Consider the following 15,946-nt stretch of genomic DNA (forward strand, 5'->3'; position numbering starts at 1 on the left):
GCCAATCCATATTGCTGTTACTTGTTTCTCTCCCATAAAGAAGCTAACAGAACGAAGAGCATATGTTCCATTTTAGTCGTCCTTTGTGGAGAAAAATATACATATATCATTCACCCCACACCAAGGGAAAAAAAGATGCTACCATTATTATGATATCTGAATAATAAAACAACAAGGTACAGAAATAATTGACACTTTACCGTCTTCATCCAGCCAAGCAATTCCTCCTCCAAGCAGCAGAGGGCGGCAACTCCTATCACTGTGCCTAACTCGCCGCCATCTTTGTAGAGGACGACACGCTTCATGCACTGACTTCAGCTGTAAATCCGGATCATAGAGCTGATAGCTGGTGGCTAGAGAGGCCCGCTAAGCGGCTACACTTCCGGGTGGTGTTGGAAGTTTTGGTGCGTGGGTCGGGTCATTCAGTTGGCCAAAGGAGGCCGGCGCGTAATAGCGGAGTCCGGTGCAGAGACGTGGAGGAGGGACAGACGGCATCATCAGGTATATGCAGGTGGCCATCACTGAACTTCTGTGTGTGCAGCAACAGGTAGGCGGGGAGCGTGCACCTGTATGGGAGGACCGCGGCACTAAGCAGGTGGCCACACCGGACTCCCTGTGCTCCCCACACTAATATCCACTGTCACCTGTGGGACTCTGCCCGGCCTACTCCCCATGGTTTCCCCGGCGCCCTGCCCGACCTCCTCCCCATGGACTCCCCGGCGCCCTGCCCGACCTCCTCCCCATGGACTCCCCGGCGCTCTGCCCGGCCTCCTCCCCATGGACTCCCCGGCGCCCTGCCCGACCTCCTCCCCATGGACTCCCCAGCGCCCTGCCCGGCCTCCTCTCCATGGGCTCCCCGGCGCCCTGCCCGACCTCCTCCCCATGGACTCCCCGGCGCTCTGCCCAGCCTCCTCCCCATGGACTCCCCGGCGCCCTGCCCGACCTCCTCCCCGTGGGCTCCCTGGCGCCCTGCCCAGCCTCCTCTCCGTGGGCTCCCCGGCACCCTGCCCAGCCTCCTCTCCGTGGGCTCCCCGGCGCCCTGCCCAGCCTCCTCTCCGTGGGCTCCCCGGCGCCCTGCCCAGCCTCCTCTCCGTGGGCTCCCCGGCGCTCTGCCCGACCTCCTCCCCGTGGGCTCCCCGGCGCCCTGCCCGGCCTTCTCTCCGTGGGCTCCCCGGCGCCCTGCCCAGCCTCCTCTCCGTGGGCTCCCCGGCGCTCTGCCCGACCTCCTCCCCGTGGGCTCCCCGGCGCCCTGCCCGGCCTTCTCTCCGTGGGCTCCCCGGCGCCCTGCCCAGCCTCCTCTCCGTGGGCTCCCCGGCGCTCTGCCCGACCTCCTCCCCGTGGGCTCCCCGGCGCTCTGCCCGACCTCCTCCCCGTGGACTCCCCGGCGCCCTGCCCGGCCTTCTCTCCGTGGGCTCCCCGGCGCTCTGCCCAGCCTCCTCCCCGTGGACTCCCCGGCGCCCTGCCCGGCCTCCTCTCCGTGGGCTCCCCGGCGCCCTGCCCGGCCTCCTCTCCGTGGGCTCCCCGGCGCCCTGCCCGGCCTCCTTTCCGTGGGCTCCCCGGCGCCCTGCCCGGCCTCCTCCCCGTGGGCTCCCCGGCGCCCTGCCCGGCCTCCTCCCCGTGGGCTCCCCGGCGCTCTGCCCGGCCTCCTCCCCGTGGGCTCCCCGGCGCTCTGCCCGGCCTCCTCCCCGTGGGCTCCCCGGCGCTCTGCCCGGCCTCCTCCCCGTGGGCTCCCCGGCGCTCTGCCCGGCCTCCTCCCCGTGGGCTCCCCGGCGCTCTGCCCGGCCTCCTCCCCGTGGGCTCCCCGGCGCTCTGCCCGGCCTCGGCCTCTTCCCCTTCATTTCTCTGAGGTACCTGGCCTCTGCCGCTGAGATCTCAGGCTCTGCCTATCCGAAGCTCTGACCCCTGAGGTGCCAAACGCAACACCAGACCAGCCGGGACCCAGGATCTCTAGTGCGCTGCCCTTCCTTTGCCTGCCCCTCAGGTACCACCCACCGCTGTGGAGTCTGGAGGCCTAAACCGTCATCCCCCACCCCCCCAATGTGCACAAGTGACGTCCTCGTAGACCTTTATCCTGGCTGCCGCACTGATCCTGTACAGGAGCCCCTTATATCACTTTTATTTGGGGACTTGATTTAAGGGCATTTGTGTTTTGATAGAGGTATATGGAGGTCTGTTATAGACACCCCCCTGTGTACTGACCCCCGGAGGTCCGTCTTCTGGGCGCACACCCGCTGTGCGGAGGACGTGCAGTGAATGTCACCTGCTCTGTGTGACCCTTCCTCATTTAGACATTGGGGATTTTACTTGTACGTGATAAAAGTGCTCTGATTCCATCAGTGTTTGGTCCGTGAGTCGCCTTTTACCATCAGTGATTTTTTTTTTTTTTTTTTCCGCTTTTGCCTTTACGACAAGGGCATGCGTTTGCTGCCCAGGATATTTATTTACCCATAGACTTCTGTGGGTAATTTTAATGTTTTGCAGACACATCTGATGCAAAAAAAAAGTCCAAAATGCGGCTGTGTGACGGCTCCACAGTCTAAAATGGCTCCGTATTCCAGATACTGCACACGTGAATGAGTCCTACGTGTGTTCTAGGTCATATGACGGAGTAGGGTGAGGAGTGAGTGAGCGGGCGGCTGCAGCCGGGGTCACGTTCTGCCGATAGCGCCACCCACAGGCTCAGATGGCAACAAGAGGTATTTACACAATGCTTCATTACAAGGTTTATATTGGTGGGGGTGTTATACCATGTAGTGGGCAGCCCCCTATAAATCGCCTCTCTGGGGATCTGTGTAGTGTGTTGGAGCAGCATGGTCCCCAGTGATGGCTCTACAATGCTTAGTGTGCTGCCACCATTCACAGCTGCCCATCAGGAGGTGACTATTGGCACAGTTATACATTAGTTATGTATAATGAAGTAGGAGATCACAGGACCCATGTTGGGTAATGCCGGGTATAATAGTGCTGTAATCCCGTGCTGAGCAGACAAGCGCTGCGCAATGTTTATCTGCAGGAAGAAGAGATTCCTGAAGCCGGAGGCTCCATGAGGTTTGTGTGAGGCCAGGAGGTATTGGCCGGGAGGAATGGACTTGGGTAGTGTAAGGGTTAATGTGCGCGCCATGTAGCTAGCATTTATGTGAGCCTCAGTTTATAGCCCCAGAGATCTTAACTATATGGCTGTTTTGCAAAAAAAAAAAGATAAGGAAAAGGAAGTTGCTGAAAGAACCAGGATATTGAGTGCGGACAAAGGGTCCTGCTGCCCGGAGCCCGATCACAGGGGCCCAGCGGGCATGTGTCTGTGGTCAGAACTAGCTCAGGGGGGCCTGAAATCTAGTGGAGGTGCATGTGGTTTTTTTTGCAGTTGGACAACATAGACTAAATGTTGTCACAGCAGTGACTAAAATCAGACTTTAGGGCAGGTTCACACTTGGTGTTTTTCCATATAAACCACATCTGCGTCTGTCATATTATATGTGACTCGTCTACTGTACATGTTAGCTTTATTCTCCATATAAACGCTGCAAAAATCTCAGTACAAACGCTATGCTGCGAATTTTCAGCATTTTTAGCATTTTTTTCACTTTCTTATTGTTTTCAGTAGGTAAAAATCATTGCAAAAATGCTGCCAGAATTGACATGCTGCAGATGGAAAAACTGCTGCCGTGCTCAAATTCCGGCAGGAAAAAAAATCTGCATGCTGAGTGTCTAGGGGGATGGGGACTGCTGGGTACGTGCCTCACACTGGTCGCTTGGGTTACACGGTACCTCACCAGCTCCCCAAAGTTTGTTTTCTCTGTAATTTCACATGGTTTTGGTGTAAAATGTCCACGGCCACAATTACGCAGTCAGTCTCTGATGTAGACACAGACTTTTTTTTTAGCACCATTGATTTTAATTATTGAGGTAACACAACAACATGTTGCCCGACAGTGAAATTGCAGCGACACAGTGCAGCATTGGGGGCAGTGATCTCACATGGAGTCGCATTGCGACCTACGACCTACAGCGGAACATCTGTTTCCAAATATATTGAGTTTAGTGGTGCTAGTTACAGGCGACACGCTTGCCATAGACTTCAGTGCAAGTCACCCTTCCAGTCTTGAAATGCGACTCGTGTGCAGCTTGTGTGCTTTTAGTTATAGCAAAGTCGGACCTCTAAAATAGTCACGGACCAGTTGTACAAATGTGTTTGGTTTTTTTTGTACGCACCATTTCAGAAAATACTGAGGTGCAACGCACATTACTGTAAAGCATTAGCTAGGGGAGATATGGGACTTACGGTAATATATAAAAAAAAAACTGTACCTAAGCACTGAAGGCAGGTGATTGCAGCTTACTTGCCTCTTGTGCACGGTCCATACAAGAAGTACAGAAGAAAATCTAGGAACTTGTGGACATGTGTGATCCTCTAGTTCTGAATGATGATCCAGTTGATAGACACTCGGGATCTGGAGGTAATGACCTGATCCACCTGATCCTTGGGTCAGACTTTCTCATGCATCATGGATGTTCCTTCCCTTTGTCCTCTCCCATCCCTCGAGTGAACTTGATGAACGTGTTTTGTATGTTTTTTTTCCAGCCATGCTATCTATATAACTGGCTTTGCATTTTGTGCAGGTTCCTCAGTAGTTCTGCAATTTGTGAACTTAGTCTCAGACTGACTTTTAATTTTTATAACTTCTTTTAGTCTTTCTTTCCAATAAAAAGTCCAAGTGCAGCATTTTATACAATGAGAGCGGTGATGTGATCCAAAAGCATGTGGTGTTTGGGAGGAAATGCACCCAGAAGTGAGCGCTCGTCCATGCTTTATCATAGCCCCGATTCCTGAATACTAGACCATGGCCGGACAGTTTCACCATTCATGTTCCTGGAAAGTCACACTGAGCTGAGGTAATGTGGGATTCTATCATTTTAGTAAACCTAGCTAGTAATAGGATTGCCAAACAACCTATTGGTTTCTGCACACAGCATCTTTTCAGGTCTTTTTTTCTGAAAAACGGCCAATTTTCTTATACCACCGTGTAACTTAGCCTTAAGGTATGTACAGGCAAACAGTTTTCCAGTCCATGTGATTAATGGACAGTACGCAGGCCTAGTGCTCGTCTATGTGCTAGTGTACACAGGCAGTTTTTCGCATTTACTTTGTTCTTATTACTGACCAGACTTGTGCTGTAAACAGCAGCCCACTACTACATGTATCCGCGATGAGGGTGGGCACAGGGCGCTTCACCCAGGGCCTGTCTGCCATCTGTATGGAGGAGACTGACTGCTTTTCTAGTATAGACAGTGCAGAAGTGATATTATTTTCTTTCAACTAATAGATGGAGAAAACAAACAATTAGAACCCACAAAGGGTTAAATTAGTAAATAATGTAGGGTACATGTCATATAAACACCAGAAAAAGTGTAATGCATGCAACAATTTGTGTTAGTTACTTCTGGGTCCCACAACCTCCATTGTCCCAGATAGGTACAGGCCATACATCGGTGACATTTTCTGGCATATGCTATGGACCTAACCTAAATGTTGGAGATAAAATACCCATTTAAAGAGGTGGTTCTCTATTGGGCAGATCATTAAGAGCTCCAACGTGCAATATTCAATAAAAAATTCTCTCATCACCTCCTGGACCAGCACTGCTCCATCACTCCGAGATGTGTCCTCTGCCGGTCACTTGACATAAGTAATGTCACATATCCGTTGCAGTCACTTAGCGCACCTTTGCCTCCTGCAGCCTTTACAGCTTTGTCCAGGCAGGAGGAATATTGTTTTTCCACCATTTTTAAAGGGGTTTTTGCGCTTTTAGCAAAGTGGACCATGAATTCTTGCAGTTATGTAAAATATACTCGCTGGTACCACTCCAGCGCCATGCTCCTCTACTGCTCACGTCTCTGTTTTGGCTGCTCATATTATGTTCATAGCGCGATTCCGCCCCCCCCCCCCCAATTTTTTTTATATCTATATATATATATATATCATTGTCTAAGGGGTACTTCCGTCTTTCTGTCTGTCTGTCGGCAACTTCCGTCACGGTTATTCATTCGCTGTCCATCATCCACAAACATTGGACTATACTTCAAGGGGACAAAATCATAGGGGAATTTTTGCCACCCCTACCAAGATTTGTATTTAAGAAGGCAAAATCCCTGGGCAGTATTATAGCCCCCACCACAAGACAAGCCTCCAAGTACAAACAAATATCGGAGGCTTCTGCTAACAACAAGACAGGGTTTACACCATGCGGATTTTGTCACGGTTGTCGGCATACATCCTTCCAGAAAACATGCCGCTCCACTTTTACAGATTCGGATGATAGGAACGAATATACCATCAGAGACAACATTACGTGTGCTACTTCAAGGGTTATATACGCTATTGAGTGCCCGTGTAAAAAAAACTCTACGTTGGCCGCACCAAGAGGCCCATGATGGTCCGGATAAAGGAACATTTCACCAATATCCATAAAGGCTTCTTGGGCCACCCACTTTCCCGGCACTTTAGTGAGAGGCATGGTAAATCCACCAGGGGCATTGTATTTTGGGGTATTCAAAAAGTAAAACAAAATTTAAGAGGAGGCAACCTGATAAAAGCCATGTCCAGGGCCGAATCCCAGTGGATCTTCTCCCTGAACAGCCTTGCACCTAAAGGCCTCAATCACGGGCTTGAAATATTTGCTTTTTAGGCCAGAACTTTCTTTTCCTTTTTTCTTTGGGGCCTCGGCGTACTTAGGAGAGTGTATTATCACTCAGTCCACCTCCCTAGTCCTTGATTGGTTTTATTTCATATCCTCTGTTTCTCCCTTCTTTATTTTACTCATTTTATTGGTTTTAATCAGTGTTCATGTAGTCTAATCATTTTTAACTTAGTATTTATTAAAGATTTGTTTTTATCTATTTTACCAAATTTCACTTTATTTATTGCAGCAGCATTGTCCCATTAACTTAACTACAAATGTAACACATTAAGGTTGTTCCTACACACGCTTTAACTTCTATGAGGTTTATATTACTCCCTTATTACATGGTTTTGTGGACCATGCTTCTCATATTTCTGATTACACCTTATATTGCCAGCACTTCCATTGGACACCATCTTAGTTGCGGGTTTATTGGGCAGGCCGGGCAGTTTGTGACACCTTGGGGGGGTTAAATAACGGGGCATTCTCAGTGATCAGTAACCCTGATGAAGAAGGACGCCGCTCCTTCGAAACGCGTCGGTTTGATTCCTGTGGCACCCCGTACTTTCTCTAAGCTCAGTGACGTCACACGCTGAGCCTTGCACCAGCGAGCTCCTCCCTCGGTTGGTTCCCGCTCGTATCCAGGGACGCTACCGTCCGGAGTTGTCCCTGGCTCTACGCAGCTTCCGCACGGCACGCTGCTCGTTCGTCCATCTGCCCGCACACCAGCCCGACGGACACCATCTCCTACTGGACCTACATCCATCATCACTTACTGGGTACTGGATTACAACGGTTAGTGCGGCATTTTCTCACTGACTCTCCAGGCACATCTCTGATCCTGGTTCTAGGTCGCAGCCCTGACCAGCGGGTCTTGGTACATGTACATACTTGGTATCCTGTGTGGTGCTGGGCAGTACAGCATTCATCCTTCTGTTGTTTATTCTGCTGTGCATTATCTAAGCGAAGTATTGAGTGCATATTCCTAGTTGTTTTTATAGCACTGTAGCGCGGACCCAGTTTCTTCCCATAATGTCACATATCCGTTGCAGTCACTTAGCGCACCTTTGCCTCCTGCAGCCTTTACAGCTTTGTCCAGGCAGGAGGAATATTGTTTTTCCACCATTTTTAAAGGGGTTTTTGCGCTTTCAGCAAAGTGGACCATGAATTCTTGCAGTCATGTAAAATATACTCGCTGGTACCACTCCAGCGCCATGCTCCTCTACTGCTCACGTCTCTGTTTTGGCTGCTCATATTATGTTCATAGCGCGATTCCGCCCCCCCAAATTTTTTTTATATCTATATATATCATTGTCTAAGGGGTACTTCCGTCTTTCTGTCTGTCCTTCTGTCTGTCTGTCGGCAACTTCCGTCACGGTTATTCATTCGCTGATTGGTCTCGCCAGCTGCCTGTCATGGCTTCAGCGACGGGCACAGTCCGATTAGTCCCTCCCTACTGCCCTGCAATCACTGCCCGGCGCCCGCTCCATACTCCCCACAGTCACGGCTCACACAGGGTTAATGCCAGCGGTAACGGACCGTGTTATGCCGTGGGTAACTCACTCCGTTACCACCGCTATTAACCCTGTGTGACCAAGTTTTTACTATTGAGGCTGCCTATGCAGCCTCATTAGTAAAAACATCTAATGTGAAAAATAATTTAAAAAAAAAAAAAATCAAATCATTATATACTCACCTTCTGCCGCCTTTCCGACGCTCCGGTGACCGGTCCATGGAAGCGGCAGGTTCCGGTGCTAAGTTTGGTGTGCGACAAGGACCTGCCATGACGTCACGGTCATGTGACCGCGATGTCACCACAGGCCCTGCGCGAAGAAGCTGCGGTACCATGACAGGCAGGGACAGCCTCAGGAGCGCCAGGAGCAGGTGAGTATTTCATATTCACCTGTCCACATTCCATCCGCCGGGCGCCGCTCTGTCTCCCCGTCCTCTTGCAGTGACTGTGCAGGTCAGAGGGCGCGATGACGTATTAGTGTGCGCGCCGCCCTCTGCCTGAACAGTCAGTGCGGAGAGACGGGACGCTGAGGAGCAGTGACGAGAGGTGAGTATGTGATTTTTTTTTATTGCAGCAGCAGCATTACATGTGGCACAATGCTGTATGGAGCGTCTATGGGGCCATAAAGAACTGCATGGAGCATTATATGGGGCATCTATGGGGCCATAACTGCATGGAGCATTATATGGGGCCATAACTGCATGGAGCATTATATGGGGCCATAACTGCATGGAGCAGTATATGGGGCATCTATGGGGCCATAACTGCATGGAGCAGTATATGGGGCATCTATGGGGCCATAACTGCATGGAGCATTATATGGGGCCATAACTGCATGGAGCAGTATATGGGGCATCTATGGGGCCATAACTGCATGGAGCAGTATATGGGGCATCTATGGGGCCATAACTGCATGGAGCATTATATGGGGCATCTATGGGGCCATAACTGCATGGAGCATTATACTACGTGACTGGGCAAAATACTACGTGACTGGGCAAAATACTACGTGACTGGGCAAAATACTACGTGACTGGGCAACATAGTACGTGGACATGCATATTCTAGAATACCCGATGCGATAGAATCGGGCCACCATCTAGTGTGTGTGTATATATATATATATATATATATATATAATTTTTTTTTTTTTCATTTTAAAATTACAAAAAGGAAAATGGTCCGTTGTAAAAGTTTGGACACCCTTGTGAGATATTTGTTCACTATTATCGTTAGGAAAAGCCAGGTGATGCAAATTTCCCAGCTTTATTAAAACCCATCCTCTAACCTTGTGCCAAAAAACAGCAGCCCATGGGTTCTTCTAGACAGCTTCCTAGCACTCTTAAATGGAGGAGGCCCACAAAGCAGGAGACGGGTATAAAAAGATAGCGAAGCGTTTTCAAGTTGCCCTTTCTTCATTTGGAAATGTACCATAATTAAGAAATGGCAGTTGAGTGACAGTCAACATAAGGTCTGGAAGACCAAGCAAAATTTCTTTGAGCGCTGCTCGTAGTATTCCTAGAGAAGCAACTCCGAACCCCTGCTTGACTGCAAAAGACCTTCAGAAACATTTAGCAGACTCTGGAGTTTACGGTACAGTTCTACTGTTCAGAGACACCTGCACAAATATGGCCTTCATGGAAGAGTCTTCAGAAGAAAACCTGATGACAGCATGAAAATATATGGGGATTCCCTAGCAACTAAGCAACCCCCACATGTACTCAGGCTGGCTAGCATCCATAAATCATGCAGCTGAGGCAACGAAAACTAAATTTCCGAGCACTTACAAATACTCAGAGACCACCCGAGCGTGCTCTGGAAAACCCGAGCAACGAGTACACTCGCCCATCACTAATAATGATTCTAAACACATGTCAAAATCCACAATAGACTTCCTCAAAAGGCGCAAGCTGTAGGTTTTACAATGGCCCTCACAGTCCCCTGATCTAAACACCATTGAAAATCTGTGGCTAGACTTCAAAATAGTAGTGCATGCAAGACAACCCTGGAATCTCACAGAAATGGAAGAATTTTCCAAGGAAGAATGGGTGAAAATTCATCAAACAAGACTTGACTCTTTGCTGCCTACAAAAAGCGTTTACAAGCTGTGATACTTGCAAAACAGGGTGCCCACATTTTTGCATTGGCCCTTTTTCATTCTGAAAATCTAAAAGATGATCTTTGTTTTTTTTTTTTGTTTTCCTAAAATATGAAATAAATGTGTCATCTTTAAAGGGAACCTGTCACCACGTTTTTGGAAGATGGGATAAAAATAGCGTTAAATAGGGGCAGAGGTGGGCATTACATTAGTGTGTTTGTTATGCGTTTATTACCCACCTAAGTTGCCGAAATACCTTTGCAAAGTCTCCGTTTTCGCCTGTCAATCAGGCTGGTCTGGTCAAAAGGGCGTTGTCTTCCCCCAGATTTTGCGTAGTTTTCCGTTGGTGGCGTAGTGGTGTGCGCATGCCCAAGGTCCCGAATCCTCTGCCAGGGGATTTAAAAGAGCGCGCTGTTCGTTTTCATTGGTGATCGGTGGGCGCGGCCATCTTCCTTTGGCCGCGCGTGCGCAGAAGCGGCGCTCTGCTGGCCGCGGCTTCAGGAAAATGGCCGCCGCGATATCCATCTGCGCACGCGCGGCATCCCGCGGCCATTTTCCTGAAGCCGCGGCCAGCAGAGCGCCGCTTCTGCGCACGCGCGGCCAAAGGAAGATGGCCGCGCCCACCGATCACCAATGAAAACGAACAGCGCGCTCTTTTAAATCCCCTGGCAGAGGATTCAGGACTTTGGGCATGCGCACACCACTACGCCACCAACGGAAAACTACGCAAAATCTGGGGGAAGACAAGACGCCCTTTTGACCAGACCAGCCTGATTGACAGGCGAAAACGGAGACTTTGCAAAGGTATTTCGGCAACTTAGGTGGGTAATAAACGCATAACAAACACACTAATGTAATGCCCACCTCTGCCCCTATTTAACGCTATTTTTATCCCATCTTCCAAAAACGTGGTGACAGGTTCCCTTTAACATTAGCCCTTAGATCCTTTCATCTTCAACTTGCTTAACTGCTCGCAATAACAGTAATTTTGACCAGGGGTGCCCAAACTTGTACATGTCACTGTATCTAACATTTATCACTGATCCAGTAGAAAGGTGATGTATAGAGATGACTGAATTTGAGTCAGATTTTATGAAATTTGCAGGTCCCGACGAATTCAAACAATGTATGATTCGATCCCCGTAACTGTATGTGCACACAATCTTTTTTTAGGCAGCTTTCTACTGCAGTCCAGCTGAAAAAGTGCTCAGAAAACACTGAAAGGAATGAAGATATGCATTTCTGTATATAATCGACTTCAAGCATATGTTCAGTTTTCTGAGTGTCCTTTTTGAGTTCTTCAGGTTTCAAAAGATGCCAAGCACCACCTAAAAGAAGTGACCTGACCATTCTGCAAGAATCTTCCCATCAGGAGTGCTCTATGCTTTCCAGTGCAAGAAAATGGGAAGGCTCAGAAGATGTCGGGCATCTTTTTGAATGTTTTGACTGTTTTCACATCAGAAATCTCTAACGATTTCTTAATTATTGACTGGAAAATGCCAGTAAAAAGACAACCAAACAAAAAACTGTCAAAAATGAAAATAAGCAAGGGCTCAGGAAATGACCAAAAAGTCACTTCAGGAAAAAAATTACTGACATGTGCCTTCCTTTTGGAAAACTCGGCGGGTTCACCCAAGTTTAAAAGACTGTGCGCACAAACCCATACAAGACACTGTAAATTTGTGTCAGCATTGCACATGACGGTTTACCTGATCACAAATGAGGGATAATTTTTGGACCTTCGTTTTTTTTTTTTACACTTAAAAAATAAATAAATAAAACAAAAGTCTGTCAATGCACTGTTACTAATTGGGCTGTTGGTTACCCCTGGGTCCCTATCTATTTTTATGGTGGGGACACTTTGATGGTGCTAAGTCTGTGTTTGTGCTTTTGTGATAAATGCTACAGACCTCTTTTCAGAGCAGTTAAGGTACCTTCACACTAAGCGACGCTGCAGCGATACAGACAACGATGCCGATCACTGCAGCGTCGCTGTTTAGTTGCTGTGTGGTCGCTGGAGAGCTGTCACATAGACAGCTCTCCAGCGACCAACGATGCCGAAGTCCCCTGGTAACCAGGGTTAACATCGGGTTACTAAGCGCAGGGCCGCGCTTAGTAACCCGATGTTTACCCTGGTTACCAGCATAAATGTAAAAAAAAAAAACATACTCACATTCCTGTGCCCGGCGTCCGCTTCCCTGCACTCCTCCTGCATCCTGTGTCTGCACTGTGTGAGCGCCGGCAGTACAGAGCACAGCGGTGACGTCACCGCTGTGCTCTGCTTTCACTTTACGGCCGGCACTCACAGTCAGTGCGGGAAGCAGACGGCGAGGGACGTGTGACAGACAGCAGAGGGTGAGTATGTACTGTTTGGTTTTTTTACTTTTACAATGGTAACCAGGGTAAATATTGGGTTACTAAGCGCGGCCCTGCGCTTTGTAACCCGATATTTACCCTGGTTACCATTGTAAAACATTGCTGGCATCGTTGCTTTTGCTGTCAAACACGACGATACACGCCGATCTGACGACCAAATAAAGTTCTGGACTTTCAGCAACGACCAGCGATATCACAGCAGGATCCAGATCGCTGCTGCGTGTCAAACACAACGATATCGCTATCCAGGACGCTGCAACGTCACGGATCGCTATCGTCATCGTTGCAAAGTCGCTTAATGTGAAGGTACCTTTAGAGTATTTGCAGTTCATGGCAAACTTATTTGGTGCAAATTTAATTTAAAAACAAAACTTGCCAAACCTGACGAATTTGATTGTCAATAGATTCAATCATTTCTAGCAATAAATATTTCAGGGTGGGGTAACCCTTTTAAAGTCTATAGTCTCTTGTCGGTCCTGATTGATTACTTGCCCTGCTGTGAAGAGATGGATATTTTTCATGGCGTCTAGAAATAAGGGATTATCGGGAAGTTTCCGCTTTTGGACGTGTTTAGGAAGTCAAAACAACTTTGAAAAAATAGGTGATGATCTCCCAAAAGAGCTATTGCCAGTATATATTGTGTGCAGATCGGGACATACGTTTTAGATTTGGGGGGTTAGGCTTTATTGTCCCCCTGGTTGGGTACATGTCAGCTAGCTGTGCTCTGTAGCCTCAGATGATGCATTGTCTTTTCTGTGAATACAGTGAATGTGCAGCTGGCGGGATGTGGAGCTGTGACACATGTGCAGCTACATCACTGCCGTGTACGTGTCCAGCACACCCAGCCTAGGAGTGACTGTGGGAGGAGGCCGAGAGGAGTCACATGTCGGATTCTACACGCTGCTGTGTAAAACCATTTGTGTTTGGTACAATAATCCTTTTTCTAATGTTTTGAAGGTTATTAATATGTGATGTGATGCAGCCCCTGAAGGTGGCGTATGCTAAGTGTGTTCATTCACACTGGAAAAATGAAATGTGTATTTTCTGTGGAATCCATGCCATAAACCTGAGGCTGTCCCTCGGGAGTCTGCTGCACATTCACACTACACGTGTCCGCACAGTTCAGTGGCCGTGTGAATGTGGTCTGCTATTGTATCCAGCCGGGAGGCCGTTTGGGGGCCATGTTCTTTTCAGTTTCTGCACCCAGAAAACACTGACATTTGTGATCGCAGAATGATCTGTGGATGTTCATATGGTACAAATTTCTTTAGGAATTTCCTCCAAATTGTGCAGATGTAGCTTCTGTTTCGGTAGTTAAAATCCTACATCAGACTTAGACTTGACGTGTACATCAGGAGGACTTTCTGACATGTATCCTGGTATAGACCTGCTGATCCGCCTGATGGAGGGTAAAAAGCATCTTTGCTCCTCATCAGTTTAAAGAGCTATTTATTTATTTTACTCATATAGTTCCATTAATTCCCCAGCACTTTAGACATTATCATCGCTGTCCCCATTGGGGCTCACAATCTACATTCACTATCAGTATGTCTTTGGAGTTGAGGATGAAACTGGAAAACCCGGAGGAAACCCACACAAACAGTGGAAGATCACAAACTCCTTGCAGATATTGTCCTTGGTGGGATTTGTACCCAGGAGCCCAGCGCTGCAAATCAACAGTGCTAGCCACTGAGCCACCTTGTTGAGTTGTAAGTGAATCTGTCAGCTGGTTTTTGCTATTTAATCGGAGAGCACCATGATTTAGGGACATAGTGTCTGATTCCACCTTTGTGTCACTGGCCTGCTGTACATGAAACTGGTCAGAATGCTGAGCTGTGTACATCTTCGCCCACACCTCTGACCGGCAGCTTCCTCTGTACATTGTCAGCCAGCGGACAATCGGTGGGGACGAGGTTACACAGATGATAGTCCCCTGTTGATACAACACTTACTGTATTTAACAACTACAGCACACAGCCTAAGTGACACATCCCTGGAATCAGGTTCTCTGCCCCTCCATAGCCAACCTATGCAAAACAGGAGTTTTAGATGACTTCCTGCAGCTCTGGCAGTAGCTCAGTATGAAGTGTACGGTGGGCCTACAGTTGCAATCAAGACTTTCCAATTTCCATTGCAAATCTGCAAAAAGATAAGACATTTAATGTTTCTGGAAGCTTAATCCATAGTTAGAAAAAAAAGCCTGACTGCATTACCTGGGGGAGGCAGAAAAAGGAAACTATCATTGGCTTCTGCCAGATTCCCGAGGAGGCAAATGGTCAAAAACTCTTGAGTGACAGCAAAAGACTAAAGGTACCGTCACACTCAGCGACGCTGCAGCGATATAGACAACGAGCCGATCGCTGCAGCATCGCTGTTTAGGTCGCTGGGGAGCTGTCACACAGACAGCTCTCTCCAGCAACCAACGATCAGGGGAACGACTTCGGCATCGTTGAAACTGTCTTCAACAATGCCGAAGTCCCCCTGCAGCACCCCGGTAACCAGGGTAAACATCGGGTTACTAAGTGCAGGGCCGCGCTTAGTAACCCGATATTTACCCTGGTTACCACTGTAAAAGTAAAAAAAAAAAACAGTACATACTCACCTCTTCTTGGCATTTGCCACAGAATACCAGGATTGGCGTATTCGCCACTGGCGCCCTGTGCTCTTCACAGATGAAAGTAGGTTCACACTGAGCACATGTGACAGAGTCTGGAGATGTCGTGGAGAGCGATCTGCTGCCTGCAACATCCTTCAGCGTGACTGGTTTGGCAGTGGGTCAGTAATGGTGTGGGGTGGCATTTCTTTGGAGGGCCGCACAGCCCTCCATGTGCTCACCAGAGGTAGCCTGACTGCCATTAGGTACTGAGATGAGATCCTCAGACCCCTTGTGATACCATATGCTGGTGCGTTGGTCCCTGGGTTCCTCCTAATGCAGGACAATGCCAGACCTTATGTGGCTGGAGTGTGTCAGCAGTTCCTGCAAGATGAAGGCATTGAAGCTATGGACTGGCCCTCCCGTTCCCCGGACCTGAATCCGATTGAACACATCTGGGACATCATGTCTCGCACCATCTACCAACATCACGTTGCACCACAGACTGTCCAGGAGTTGGCAGATGCTTTAGTCCAGGTCTAGGAGGAGATGCCTCAGGAGACCATCCGCCGCCTCATCAGGAGCATGCCCAGGCGTTGTAGGGAGATCATACAGGCGCGTGGAGGCCACACACACTACTGAGCATCATTTCCTTGTCTTGAGGCATTTCCACTGAAGTTGGATCAGCC

General features: G+C 48.8%; 1 protein-coding gene across 7 annotated transcripts in view; it reads left to right on the plus strand.

The window, feature by feature from the left end:
- Positions 1-289: 289 nt before the first annotated feature.
- Positions 290-15,946, plus strand: part of ARFIP1 (ARF interacting protein 1) — a 145,486-nt gene continuing 129,829 nt past the window's right edge. For 2 of the 7 annotated variants that reach the window (XM_077279323.1, XM_077279328.1), the window contains exon 1: positions 344-501. The gene's annotated coding sequence lies outside the window, so the exon portion shown is untranslated. Of the gene's footprint in view, positions 502-15,946 lie in introns of all 7 variants that reach the window. The other 5 variants (XM_077279321.1, XM_077279326.1, XM_077279327.1 and 2 more) reach the window with 4 other exon arrangements.

The sequence above is a fragment of the Ranitomeya variabilis genome, chromosome 1, assembly GCF_051348905.1.
Source record: "Ranitomeya variabilis isolate aRanVar5 chromosome 1, aRanVar5.hap1, whole genome shotgun sequence".
Classification (NCBI taxonomy): Eukaryota; Metazoa; Chordata; class Amphibia; order Anura; family Dendrobatidae; genus Ranitomeya; species Ranitomeya variabilis.